This window comes from Oncorhynchus gorbuscha, linkage group LG19 (genome assembly GCF_021184085.1).
Source record: "Oncorhynchus gorbuscha isolate QuinsamMale2020 ecotype Even-year linkage group LG19, OgorEven_v1.0, whole genome shotgun sequence".
Classification (NCBI taxonomy): Eukaryota; Metazoa; Chordata; class Actinopteri; order Salmoniformes; family Salmonidae; genus Oncorhynchus; species Oncorhynchus gorbuscha.
The window spans coordinates 12,916,985-12,928,889 of record NC_060191.1 but is presented as its reverse complement, the minus strand read 5'-3'; the positions used below and the strand labels follow the sequence as shown (position 1 = coordinate 12,928,889).

The 11,905-nt window shown below is 41.4% G+C and overlaps 1 protein-coding gene across 2 annotated transcripts in view; it reads right to left on the bottom strand.

Moving 5' to 3' along the window:
• Positions 1-4,653: 4,653 nt before the first annotated feature.
• Positions 4,654-11,905, bottom strand: part of LOC124006039 (t-SNARE domain-containing protein 1-like) — a 174,900-nt gene continuing 167,648 nt past the window's right edge. For both annotated transcript variants that reach the window (XM_046315699.1, XM_046315698.1), the window contains exon 12: positions 4,654-4,862. The gene's annotated coding sequence lies outside the window, so the exon portion shown is untranslated. The remainder of the gene's footprint in view (positions 4,863-11,905) is intronic.

Sequence of the window (11,905 nt, the reverse complement as noted above, 5' to 3'; positions counted from 1 at the left end):
TCACTAGTTCCAAAAACATCCGGTGATATTGCAGAGAGCCACATCATTTTACAGAAATACTCATTATAAATGTTGATAAATACAATTGTTAGACATGAAAATATAGTTATACCTCTCCTTAATGCAACCGCTGTGTCAGATTTTAAAAAAACTATACCTGAAAGCATACCATGCAATAATCTTAGACAGGGCTCAGAAAATAAAAAAAATTATCCGCCATGTTGGAGTCAACAGAAATCAGAAATCACTTTATAAATATTCCCTTACCTTTGGCAATCTTCATCAGAATGCACTCCCAGGAATCCTAGTTACACAATAAATGCTTGATTTGTTCGATAATGTCCATTATTTATGTCCAAGTAGCTACTTTTGTTAGTGAGTTTAGTACACAAATCCAAACGCTCGTGCAGGTCCATCCGAACGTTGGACAAAAACTTCAAAAAGTTATTACAGGTCGAAGACACTTGTCAAAGTAACTATAGAATCAATCTTTAGGATGTTGTTATCATAAATGTTCAATAAAGTTCCAACCGGAGAATTCCTATGTCTGTAGAGAAGCCATGGAACGCAGGTCGCTATCATGTGAAATGCGCATGACCAGGACCTGGCTCTCTGCCAGACCACTGACTCGAAGAGCTCACCGCCGGCTCCACAACACAGTAGAAGCCTCATTCAAGTTTATAAAGATGGTTGACATCTATTGGAAGCCCTAGGAAGTGCAAATTTATCCATTTCCCACTGTGTATTCAATAGGGGCTGGGTTGAATATCGACCAACCTCAGATTTTCCACTTCCTGTTTGGATTTCTTCTCAGGTGTTTGCCTGCCATATGAGTTCTGTTATACTCACAGACATCATTCAAACAGTGCCAGAAACTTCAGAGTGTTATCTATCCAATACTGATAATAATATGCATATATTAGCAACTGGGACTGAGGAGCAGGCTTTCATCCAAGCTACTCAATACTGCCCCTGCAGCCATAAAAAGTTGTTTAACTTGGGTCAAACGTTTTGGGTAGCCTTCCACAAGCTTCCCACAATAAGATGGGTGAATTTTGGCCCATTCTTCCTGACAGAGCTGGTGTAACTGAGTCGGGTTTGTAGGCCTCCTTGCTCGCACACACTTTTTCAGTCCGGCCAATACATTTTTTATAGGGTTGAGGTCAGGGCTTTGTGATGGCCACTCCAATACCTTCATTTGTTGTCCTTAAGCCATTTTGCCACAACTTTGGAAGTATGCTTGAGGTCATTGTCCATTTGGAAGACCTATTTGCAACCAAGCTGTAACTTCCTGACTGATGTTTTGAGATTTTGCTTCAATATATCCACATATATCATATACATATATGACTCATGGTGCCATCTATTTTGTGAAGTGCACCAGACCCTCCTGCAGAAAAGCACCCCCACACCATGATGCAGCCACCCCCGTGCTTCACTGTTGGGATGGTGTTCTTCGGCTTGCAAGTCTCCCCTTTTTCCTCCAAACATAACGATGGTCATTATGGCCAAACAGTTCTATTTCTGTTTCATCATACCAGAGGACATTTCTCCAAAAAGCACGATCTTTGTCCCTATGTGCAGTTGCAAACTGTAGTCTGTCCTTTTCATGGCAGTTTTGGAGCAGTGGCTTCTTCCTTGCTGAGTGGCCTTTCAGGTTATGTCGATATAGGACTTGTTTTACTGTGGATATAGATACTTTTGTACCTGTTTCCTCCAGTATCTTCACAAGGTCCTTTCTGATGTTTTGGGATTGATTTGCACTTCACACCAAAGTACGTTCATCTCTAGGAGACAGAACACGTCTCCTTCCTGAGCGGTATGACGGCTGCTTGGTCCCATGGTGTACATACTTGCGTACTATTGTTTGTACAGATAAACGTGGTACCTTCAGGTTGTCAGGATTTGGCCAGGGTTGTTCCGGTTTTTGGTCACTTTGGTGCCTTTTGACCTTTTGTTTTCCCTTGATCCCCATTATTATTTGCACCTGTGCCTCGTTTCCCCTGATTGTATTTAAACCCTTTGTTTTCCTCAGTTCTTTGCTCTGTGTTTGTATGTTAGCACCCAGCCCTAGTACTCTGTGAACTCTTGTTGATCCCGGTGGACTCTCTTGTGGAATTCTGATTTTTGTTCTTGTTTGTTTGTTTTTGAGTATCTTTTGAGGCTTTTTTGTGCTTTACCTTCCACCTTGTGGATTTACCTTTTTTGTCTTGGAGGATTACTTTTGTTCTTGAGGAATTCCTTTTGAGGTTGTGGAGTTACATGTTTTCCTGAAGAACTTCACTTTTTACTTCATTAAATACACCGTTCAAGTACTGCTGTGTCTGCATCATCTTCTGGGTTCTGCCGACTATTCCTGGCTCAGTTGGTTAAGTGACTGTTTCTCACTCCGGAGACCCGGGTTCGTAACCGGGTCCTGACACAGGTGTTTGGAAATTACTCCCAAAGATGAACCAGACTTGTGGAGGTCTACAATTTATTTTCTGAGGTCTTGGCTGATTTCTTTTGATTTTCCATTATGTCAACCAAAGAGGAAGGCCTTGAAATATATCCACAGGTACACCTCCATTTGACTCAAATGATGTCATTTAGCCTGTCAGAAGCTTCTAAAGCCATGACATAATTTTCTGGAATTTTCCAAGCTGTTTAAAGGCACAGTCAACTTAGTGGATGTAAACTTCTGACCCACTGGAATTGTGAAACAGTGAATTATAAGTGAGATAATCTGTCTGTAAACTATTGTTGGAAAAATGAATGGTGCCATGCACAAAGTAGACTGTAGTTTGTTAACAATAAATTTGTGGAGCGGTTGAAAAACGAGTTTTAATGACTCCAACCTAAGTATATGTAAACTTCTGACTTCAACCGTACCTACCAAAGTTAGCATGTTTAAGAGGAAATATTGAACCACTAACATACTGTAGGTCTCAATCATTGGTCATTCTGTACAGCAGGCAAAACACGACAGTACTGCTATTTGGAAAGAGTAAAACATTCTCATATTCACTTCTGATATCTAGGAGATTTTATTTATCAAAAAGACACAATTTAAGTACATTTTACAATGGTAAAATAAAGAGCTGAGGAGTAATAGGTGCTACAAATTCCTTTCTGAACATCACAACGTTCTCATAACGTTCCCATTGTGAATAATCATATTTTGCGACGCTGAGAATTTTTCCAAGCCGTGAAGGAACATATCACAGCAATGAAGCACAACTTAATTCAAACAGAAAACGTTCACAAGTATCCACAGCTATCATTCATCTTCTCATCACCCACACCACAATTCTAGAAACTTTAAGCTTTTGTCAGGGATATGAGAAGCTACAGTAAGTTACATCACCTTAAATATATGCATAGATTTGAATAGTGATGCCAGACCTTGAAGATAGGTTCCTAGTAGAGACTGCTGAGGGGAGGACGGCTCATAATAATGGCTGGAACGGAGTATGGAATGGAGTCAAACACATGGAAACCATGTTTTGATGTTTTTAATACCAATCCAACATTCCGCTCCAGCCATTGCCACGAGTCCTTCCTCCCCAATTAGAGTGCCACTAACGTCCTGTGATAGATTCACAAACATTTTGGTGCTTTTGGTTCATTTTGTTCCTTTTCTCTGCAAGGTACAAATTAAAAAACCCAAATGAATATCTGGGCACACTGACTCAGTAAGACTAAGAGAAAATAACAATAATAAAACACTTCAGATTTGTGTATGCATGCAATGATTTAAGAGCTAGAGCCCACTGATGCCGGGGGATTGTGAGGGAAGAGTGATAATAAAAGATGCTTGACGTCGGAAGCAGAAAAGGCTAGGAGCTGACACTGACGCTGCACACTGAAGCTGCACACTGAAGAGTCTTACCCATCTTTTCAGAGAACTCAGTGATAACACACACATACAGCCCATGGGAGAAGTCAGAGAGATGATAATCACCCCTCTGAGAGATTAATTAAGTCTATTACTATCTCTAAATAAGCCTTCCTGGAAAATATGTAACTGAATGAGACATTTGGAGGGAATGGAGGGAAAGTGGTTGACTCTACTGCCTATTGATTGGCCAGAGGGTGAGTGCAAGTGTGTCTGTGTTTGCATGAGTGAGAGAGAGAGAGAGAGAGAGAGAGAGAGAGAGAGAGAGAGAGAGAGAAGAGGGTAGCAAGAGTAAAATGATAGTAAAATAAGACTGAAAAAAGCTGTAAATCATATTTGAAAGTACTGTTTTTATCACACCATTTGATTCATTTTTGTCTAATGATCATTTATGTTTTCATATAATCATAAGTACTACACAACATTTTAATATCATACTTCGTAGATACAGTAGCATCAGGTAAATATGATCCAGTGCTTAAAAAACAAAAACAAGTAAACAAACACAGAGGAAAACAGGGTAAAGTAAGTGGATACATCAATACCTCTATTCCATGATTGGCTGGTTGGCTGCCACAGCTACCACAGTTAGGTACAGTATAAATGAACCACAGTAGACTAGTATGCCATTCATTTGAAGATGATAATATAAGTACCAACTATCCCCCCCCGCCCCCGCCCCCTGCCTGACACACACACACACACACACACACACACACACACACACACACACACACACACACACACACACACACACACACACACACACACACACACACACACACACACACACACACACACACACACACACACACACACACACACACCAAATATCTAACTACATAACCAAGGAGAGACAGCCATGACAAAGTAGAGGTGTTGGTGTGGGGCAGCCCCTCCTGTCTGAGACTGCTGGTACAGGTCAGCGGTCAGGTGGTCAGGTGGGGCAGAAGCAGAGAGGTCACAGCACTATGACTGCAGCTACCTGGGAAACACACGCACACCAGACAACATGCATCAATTATTAACCAGCGCTATATAGGCAAGCTAACAATGGAATGACAACCACTAAATGTAGGCTACTCACAAAGATAAGCTTTCTAAACAAAGTCTAAGCCAATACCACAGGTGTAATATTCATGTACATATACCTTTACCTTTACATCCACTACTAACAGCCTTAGGCTTATATTATTTTCACTTTTATTTTATGAATTATTAATTGGTAAGGAACTAATTTGTACTTTTTATTATGGAAGTGACACAAGGTCGTGGGTAGTATTTTATGATTGGTGGTCAGTGTATGAGTTCTAATTACGTCTGGGCCAGAGTTCAACTTGCTGGAGATCCAAATGGTTCATTAATTAGCAGCCCCCTGTGATGGGCATGAAGTAGAACCACAAAAGGCCACAGTGCATCACTTTTATCTCAAATTATACTCAGGGGTTGGCCAACTCATCTGTTAATTACAGCATGTAGCTAAGATGATCTAAGGGTTATGCAGCACACAATATGAAAATAAAATATACAGTGTTGTACTTTAGATGTTTATGTTATGCGTGTAACTATACCACTTCTAAAATTATTTCAGGGTTAGACTGTATGTTGTGCTGAGAAAATATCATTTATTGTGCTTTAGATTAAGTGTTTATGTTATGTTGAACTATCCAATCGTTATCGTTCCATGTCATAATTGAAGGTGTAAATTAATAGACATCTGGGGTGAGTCACGTAGACCTATTGCTGAGATCGGCTTTGTATTGAACCCACAGGGCAAACAACACCCACAGGGCAAAGAATGGCTTCTTCCTCCAACTACCTCTGCCTCACACCTGACACTATGGAGTCCATTCTTCCAAGCTGTCTGTCACTCAGTCTGTCTTTCTCTATTTCTTCTCTCCTCTCCAGTCAGTCCATAACTACCTTTCCAAATACGTCCATTGGAGGGGTCTGGCGGTCATGTCAGAGGGGGGCGAATCACCAAAGCAGATCTCTCTCCTCACTCTTTCTTTCTCTTCTCTATCTACTACTACTCAATACCTGACCAGCCAATCTCTGATTAAAACTCATCCCACCTTATTTCGAAGAGAGAGGGAAAGAGGGAGGGAGAAAGAAAGGGTGAGAGAAAGACAAAGAGAGAGAGAGAGAGAGAGAGAGAGAGAGAGAGGAGAGGGATTGCGAGAGGCCACAGTCTATGAAATGGGGGCAGAGTTCCTGCAATCCTTTCTGAGAAACTGATGGCCATTGGCTGAGACTGCCCGTGGCCAGGCATGCCCATTTGGGTAAGAGTCTAGAAGAGAAAAGACCCACACAACTGAAGTTGGAAAAAAAAATACACACCACTGTGGTGTTTTATTTATCATTCAACTTTCATTCATGTAGGTCTGTCTAATTCAGACATTATCTATTTTTTTGTCAAGATAGATCCTAGTGTAAGAAAGGCAAGCAAGTGCAACCAGCAGCTTTACAATATTCCAAGTTCCTGCGACACACAAAACAAGGAAAATGAAAATGGAAAACTCAGACCTGCTTGTATATCATTATGATCTTTGGTAAAGCATTTCTTTTTAGGGCAATATCAGTAGAAATGTTACAAATATGGAGGTTCAGGACCAGTGGAAGCTCCTCAGAGGAGGAAGGGGAGGACCTTCCTACTCAATGAATTTCACTTTTTATTTTACATTTACATTTAAGTCATTTAGCAGACGCTCTTGTCCAGGGCGACTTACAAATTGGTTTTATTGTAAAACATAAAAAATAAAAATAAAAATTGAAATAAAACTTTACTAAATACAGTATATTCACGTCACCAAATTATTGATGAAAAAACACTGTTTTGCAATGAAGGTCTACAGTAGCCTCAACAGCACTCTCTGGGGTAGCACCACGATGTAACAGAAGGACAGATAGTGTCACGCCTTGGTCATTGTATTTTGTGTTTTTGTTATATGTTTGGGTAGGCCAGGGTGTGACATGGGTTTATATGTTGTGTTTCGTATTGGGGTTTGTATTATTTGGGATCGCGGCTGATTAGGGGTGTGGTATAGGCTTGGCTGCCTGAGGCGGTTCTCAATTGGAGTCAGGTGATTCTCGTTGTCTCAGATTGGGAACCATATTTAGGTAGCCTGAGTTCACTTTGTAATTCGTGGGTGTTTGTTCCTGTCTTTGTGTAGTATTCACCAGATAGGCTGTAATAAGTTTCACGTTCCGTTCTGTTGTCTTTGTATTTAGTATTCAGTTATTTCATGTACCGCGTTTTCCTTCATTAAAGTCATGAGTAACCAACACGCTGCATTTCGGTCCGACTCTCTTCTTTCAACAGACGAACGCCGTTACAGATAGTTTCCGTTCTCCTCTGGGTACATTGACTTCAATATAACACCTTGGTGGCTCATGGTTCTAACCCCCTTCCATAGCCTTACACTGTAATTATGACAACTTCAGAGCTTTTTCAGCATCAATTGACATGATCATGTCCACCCAATCAAAGGATAAGAGAATGAATCTAGTACTGAAAGCACAAGCTCCACCTAGCTGGTACTGCAGTGCATAACATGTGGTGAGTATTTTAACAGCTTTGAACAAATACATTTCTTTAAAATTGAAGGAGAAGCGAGAGAGAGAGCAAGCTATATTTCCTTGTATTCTTTTCACTTTCACTTACTTAGCTAGAGAATGCAGCTAGCTAGTTTAGCATACTCAAACACACGGCTCAAACAGAGAGGGATGCCATGTTAGCTAGTTGGCTATGGCTATCCAACACGGGAACTCTTCTAAGTCAAGATACGCTTGCGGTTTTATTCATTTATTGCCAGCAGGGCCCGCCAGTGTAATTGCTCAACTGCTTTCTGTACACTGTACTGCATGATTGTAGCGGGTTTACTAGCGAGTTAGTTCTAGCTATGTTGACGATAATGATAGCTAATATGATGTCAATATGGTGGGTTGGGGGGAGTATACAGGAATATAATGGATACAAATTTTTTTTTTTTTAAATGATGCAAACCATTAACTTGATAGAACCCACAATCTATCTGCACCCTGCCCTACCATCCATACCCTGATTGGAGTAAACTAACGGACAACAATACTTCTACTGCTACTTCTACTGCTCACATGTATGGTGCATGTAGTTAAATAATTAGACAAATATTCTTCATTTCCTCTTTCTGCAAGTGCTGGATTTTCAACCAACCGACCATTCATTCTGATCTTAGAGAGGTGAATGGGAGAGAGGAGGAAAGAGTATGAAGTTTGACAGGGGGATGAAGATGACTACGCTGCAGACCTCTGTCTATGAAAAGACCCCAGGCTTCCGTCAGATTGGTGATTGTATACCCATCTGAACAATGTCCTGATCCAGACAGGTTGGAATGATGCCAGGAAGGAGGGGGAAGAGAAGAGAGAGAGGCACAGATGAACTGATGGAATGAGAGAACAAAACGTTTTTGGGGAGAAATAGGGAAATAAAAATGGGGAGAATTGTGGATAAAAATGGGGAGTATGGTGGATAAAATGAATGGGACAGAGTAGAGAACAAGAAAAGACAAAGAGAGAGTGTAATTGAGAATGAGAGTGGGCAAAAGAGAAAGTGAACGAGAGAAAGAGAAACAGAGAGAGATTGATCGATCAAGAGAGAAAACGGAAGGAAGAGAAAAGGAGAGAGAGAGCGAGGTAGAGAGTAACGGTAGGGAGATATGGCGCTTTGAAGAGATCAGAGGGCATGAGGCTACTCCGTCTCCCTGGCACACACACAGAGAGGGAGAGAGAGCTCTGCCAGTATCACCAACTTCAAAGCTCTGTCTCTGTGCCATCACAACGGAGACCCCCTTCTCCTTCCGGAAGAGTCTGGGAGACACACACATGCATCTACGCACGCACGCACGCACGCACGCACGCACACACACACACACACACACACATACACACACACACACACACACACACACACACACACACACACACACACACACACACACACACACACACACACACACACACACACACACACACACACACACACACACACACACACACACACACACACACACACACACACACAGATGAATCTTCTGCAGTGTATCTTGGGTAAAGCAAGGGGGCGCTAGAAAGCTGTTTGAACATAACTCCACCTTGTCATTGAAAGACGTGGGTGGAAAGGAGGGAGGAAAGGAGGGAGGAAATGAGGAAGGTTAGGAGAGAGGGAATGAAAGCCAATAAACACAGACAGTCCCCAAGATGAATGCTCGAGTGACAAGCTGAGGGAAAAAGCAATGCAGCAGTTTAGACATCTGGTAATGTGCCTCAGTAGATCCATTTCCTGCAATCAAACAATATAAAAACTCCAGACAGACAGTCTAATGAGAAAAAGACAGGAGATAAACTGAATTAAAAAATATATTGTAGAAAGTGTCAAGTTACTGTACTGTACTGTAGATAACATAGACAAGTCAGACAACAGACCAGTGGAAGCTGCTGTCACATTAAATCACGTTTGATACCTTAATCCATTCCACCCATTACAATGATCCAGCTTCCCTTCACTTGCCTGCACTGCAAAAGACATGTCAAATCTCCTTTGTACTGAGTGAGTTGGTGGAGATGTTTACTATCGCCCAGCCAGAGTGAAGGAAGATTTAGAAGTCAAACTGAGATCCAGGGTGAATGGGATCAATGTGAGCAGCTGGGGAGGGGTTGTGTTTTGAAGGCCCCTGTTCTGTCCGTCACGGCCCATTTCCAGCAGAGCCAGTGTCCAGATGCATGGAGCTGATAGGCCGTATCAATTACAACCCAAACTGGCTCCATGGCACAGCTATCACAGCTATCGATTGTCAGTCACAGGCTGGATGAATGGCGTAGACTCGGAGCCAACAGGTTGACCGGGTGGTGTGTGTGTGATTGTGGGGGGAAAGAGGGAAGAGGAGAAGCAGATATTTCGCATGACAGCCTAGTTTGACCGCTCACATTCAAGTGAGTGGTGAGTTCTCAAGTGAGTATTACTCAGTCTCTCTATCTTAACAAATTTGATGGCTACACCATTGTGTACAACAGTATATCCAATATGAACATAGCTCACTCATTGTACTGAATATCAGACCTACAGTCTGTCCACTCAAATACACTGGTGAACACAATGACATAGTGGATGGATTTATGCTGCCTCTTTAACCCTCCATGTGAGGTCCCTCCATACCTAAGCTGCTACCCACCATCCATCCTTTCCTCTATCCCTTGATTGACTCTCTCCAAAATGGCATCTGTCTGTGTGAGGAGCTCTGTGTTGATCAGGCTGGTGTAATGACAGCCTAAGCTGTTCGTTGGAAGGTCTCACACATTAAGGCGCTGGCCAATCAGCTTTAGGTAATCTCAGCTCTTCTTCCTGGAGAATGCTGGCTATGCTGAGCAGGCTTGGTTTGAGCAGCTGGGGATATGTGTGTGTGTGTGTTTTGATGTGTCTATGTGTTTGGGGTGTATAATTCTGAAATGATAAGATTTACAGTAAATGGAGAGTAATTAAAACATGTATTTGAAAGCTGTGTTAATCATTTTCACCATAGGTACTAGTTTGTGAAATGTGTTACTGCTAGTCTCAGATCACCTGTGTCACATAGTGATGTGTTTTCTCGTGGAAAGAGAAACGACAGTGACAGTCCCTCACCCACAGAGCAACAGTAATCCCCTGCAGCAAAGTTTGGAGTAAGCTGACCGCATGGAAAAAGATAAACAAGGATTGTCATTCTTCACCCCGTAATGGAAAATTGCACAGCACTTTCTCTCCTCTGCATTTATCGCTAATCAAGTTTTTTAAAAATCCATACAATCTAATTTACTGTAATCATTTCTACACACAAAATATACTTTCTAATTCTTTGCACATTGTTTTCTTTCTTCCATTTTATTTAGCTATTTCCCTCTTACTTTAGGGAAGATATCAGAAGCAGAAATAGGTTGAGCAACAAGGCCTGAATCCACAATATCAAAACAATCTGAATTGGAATTTTTTCCTAAACCACAAACGGAATACTTTTATTTAAATTGACTCCTATCATTTAACAAAATACAGCCATTTTCTCAATAATAAAAAACTGCAAAGTCTCCCAAACATCTGAAGTTAACAAAAGGAAAAGTGACAGTCAGAGTGAAACATTCTGAAAGCAAAAAGAAAACGTTTTCTTCCCTTCCCTCGTAGAGCAGAGGATAGATTGAGGACGTCAGTGACGAATGTCTTGCATTAACTTTGTTGTTTATTTTCCCCCGGAAGCAGTGAAATAACCCTATTAAATCAAGTAGTCACTCGACCATTAATCTCAATGCAGCTGACTAGTCCCTCAAAGCTAAATGGGGTTTAGAATTTGCATGAGGCGGGTTTACCCACAAAGCCTTGCCTAAGAGGATTGCAGTTCAGACAGAGAGCTTATTGTCACACTTGTTCATAGACACAGATTAACGGTAGTAGACCACAAAAGGACTGCACTAACTTCATGGCAAGGCGCACAAGTTCCCCCTCACTGCATTGCTAGTGAAGAGATCTCTCTTTCAGGAGCGGAAATACAGAAAATTACAATGCAGCAGTTACTTCTGTGACATCTATGGATTAATAGCTACTCTGTACTCTTGATTTCCTTTCATTTCACATAAGTACTTACTGCATGGTTATTTGCCTGTTTGACTTTAGTTTCAAAATCAGGTGTTTATGGACACCAGAAAGGCCTGAAAATACAGTATTTTGGGTAACTCAGATTGTTCTGGCATTTCTCACATAGAAACTTAATTGGGAGGAATGATGGTGAATATGCTTTTTATATTTGTATCACAAGCCATTTTGGGGAGAATCATGATGAAAGTGGCCATTTTAGGTCGATTTTAGCCCTATACATTCCACTTGTCAGCAGCCTGATCACTACAAATAAACTTTGATTTAAAGCATTTGAAAAGGTTGTGAGAACGTCGATATATGCCTTCCTCAGCACTCACAAAAAAAAGAAAAATGATTGCCCAGCACTGGGCAATAACAGACGGAGTGCGCTG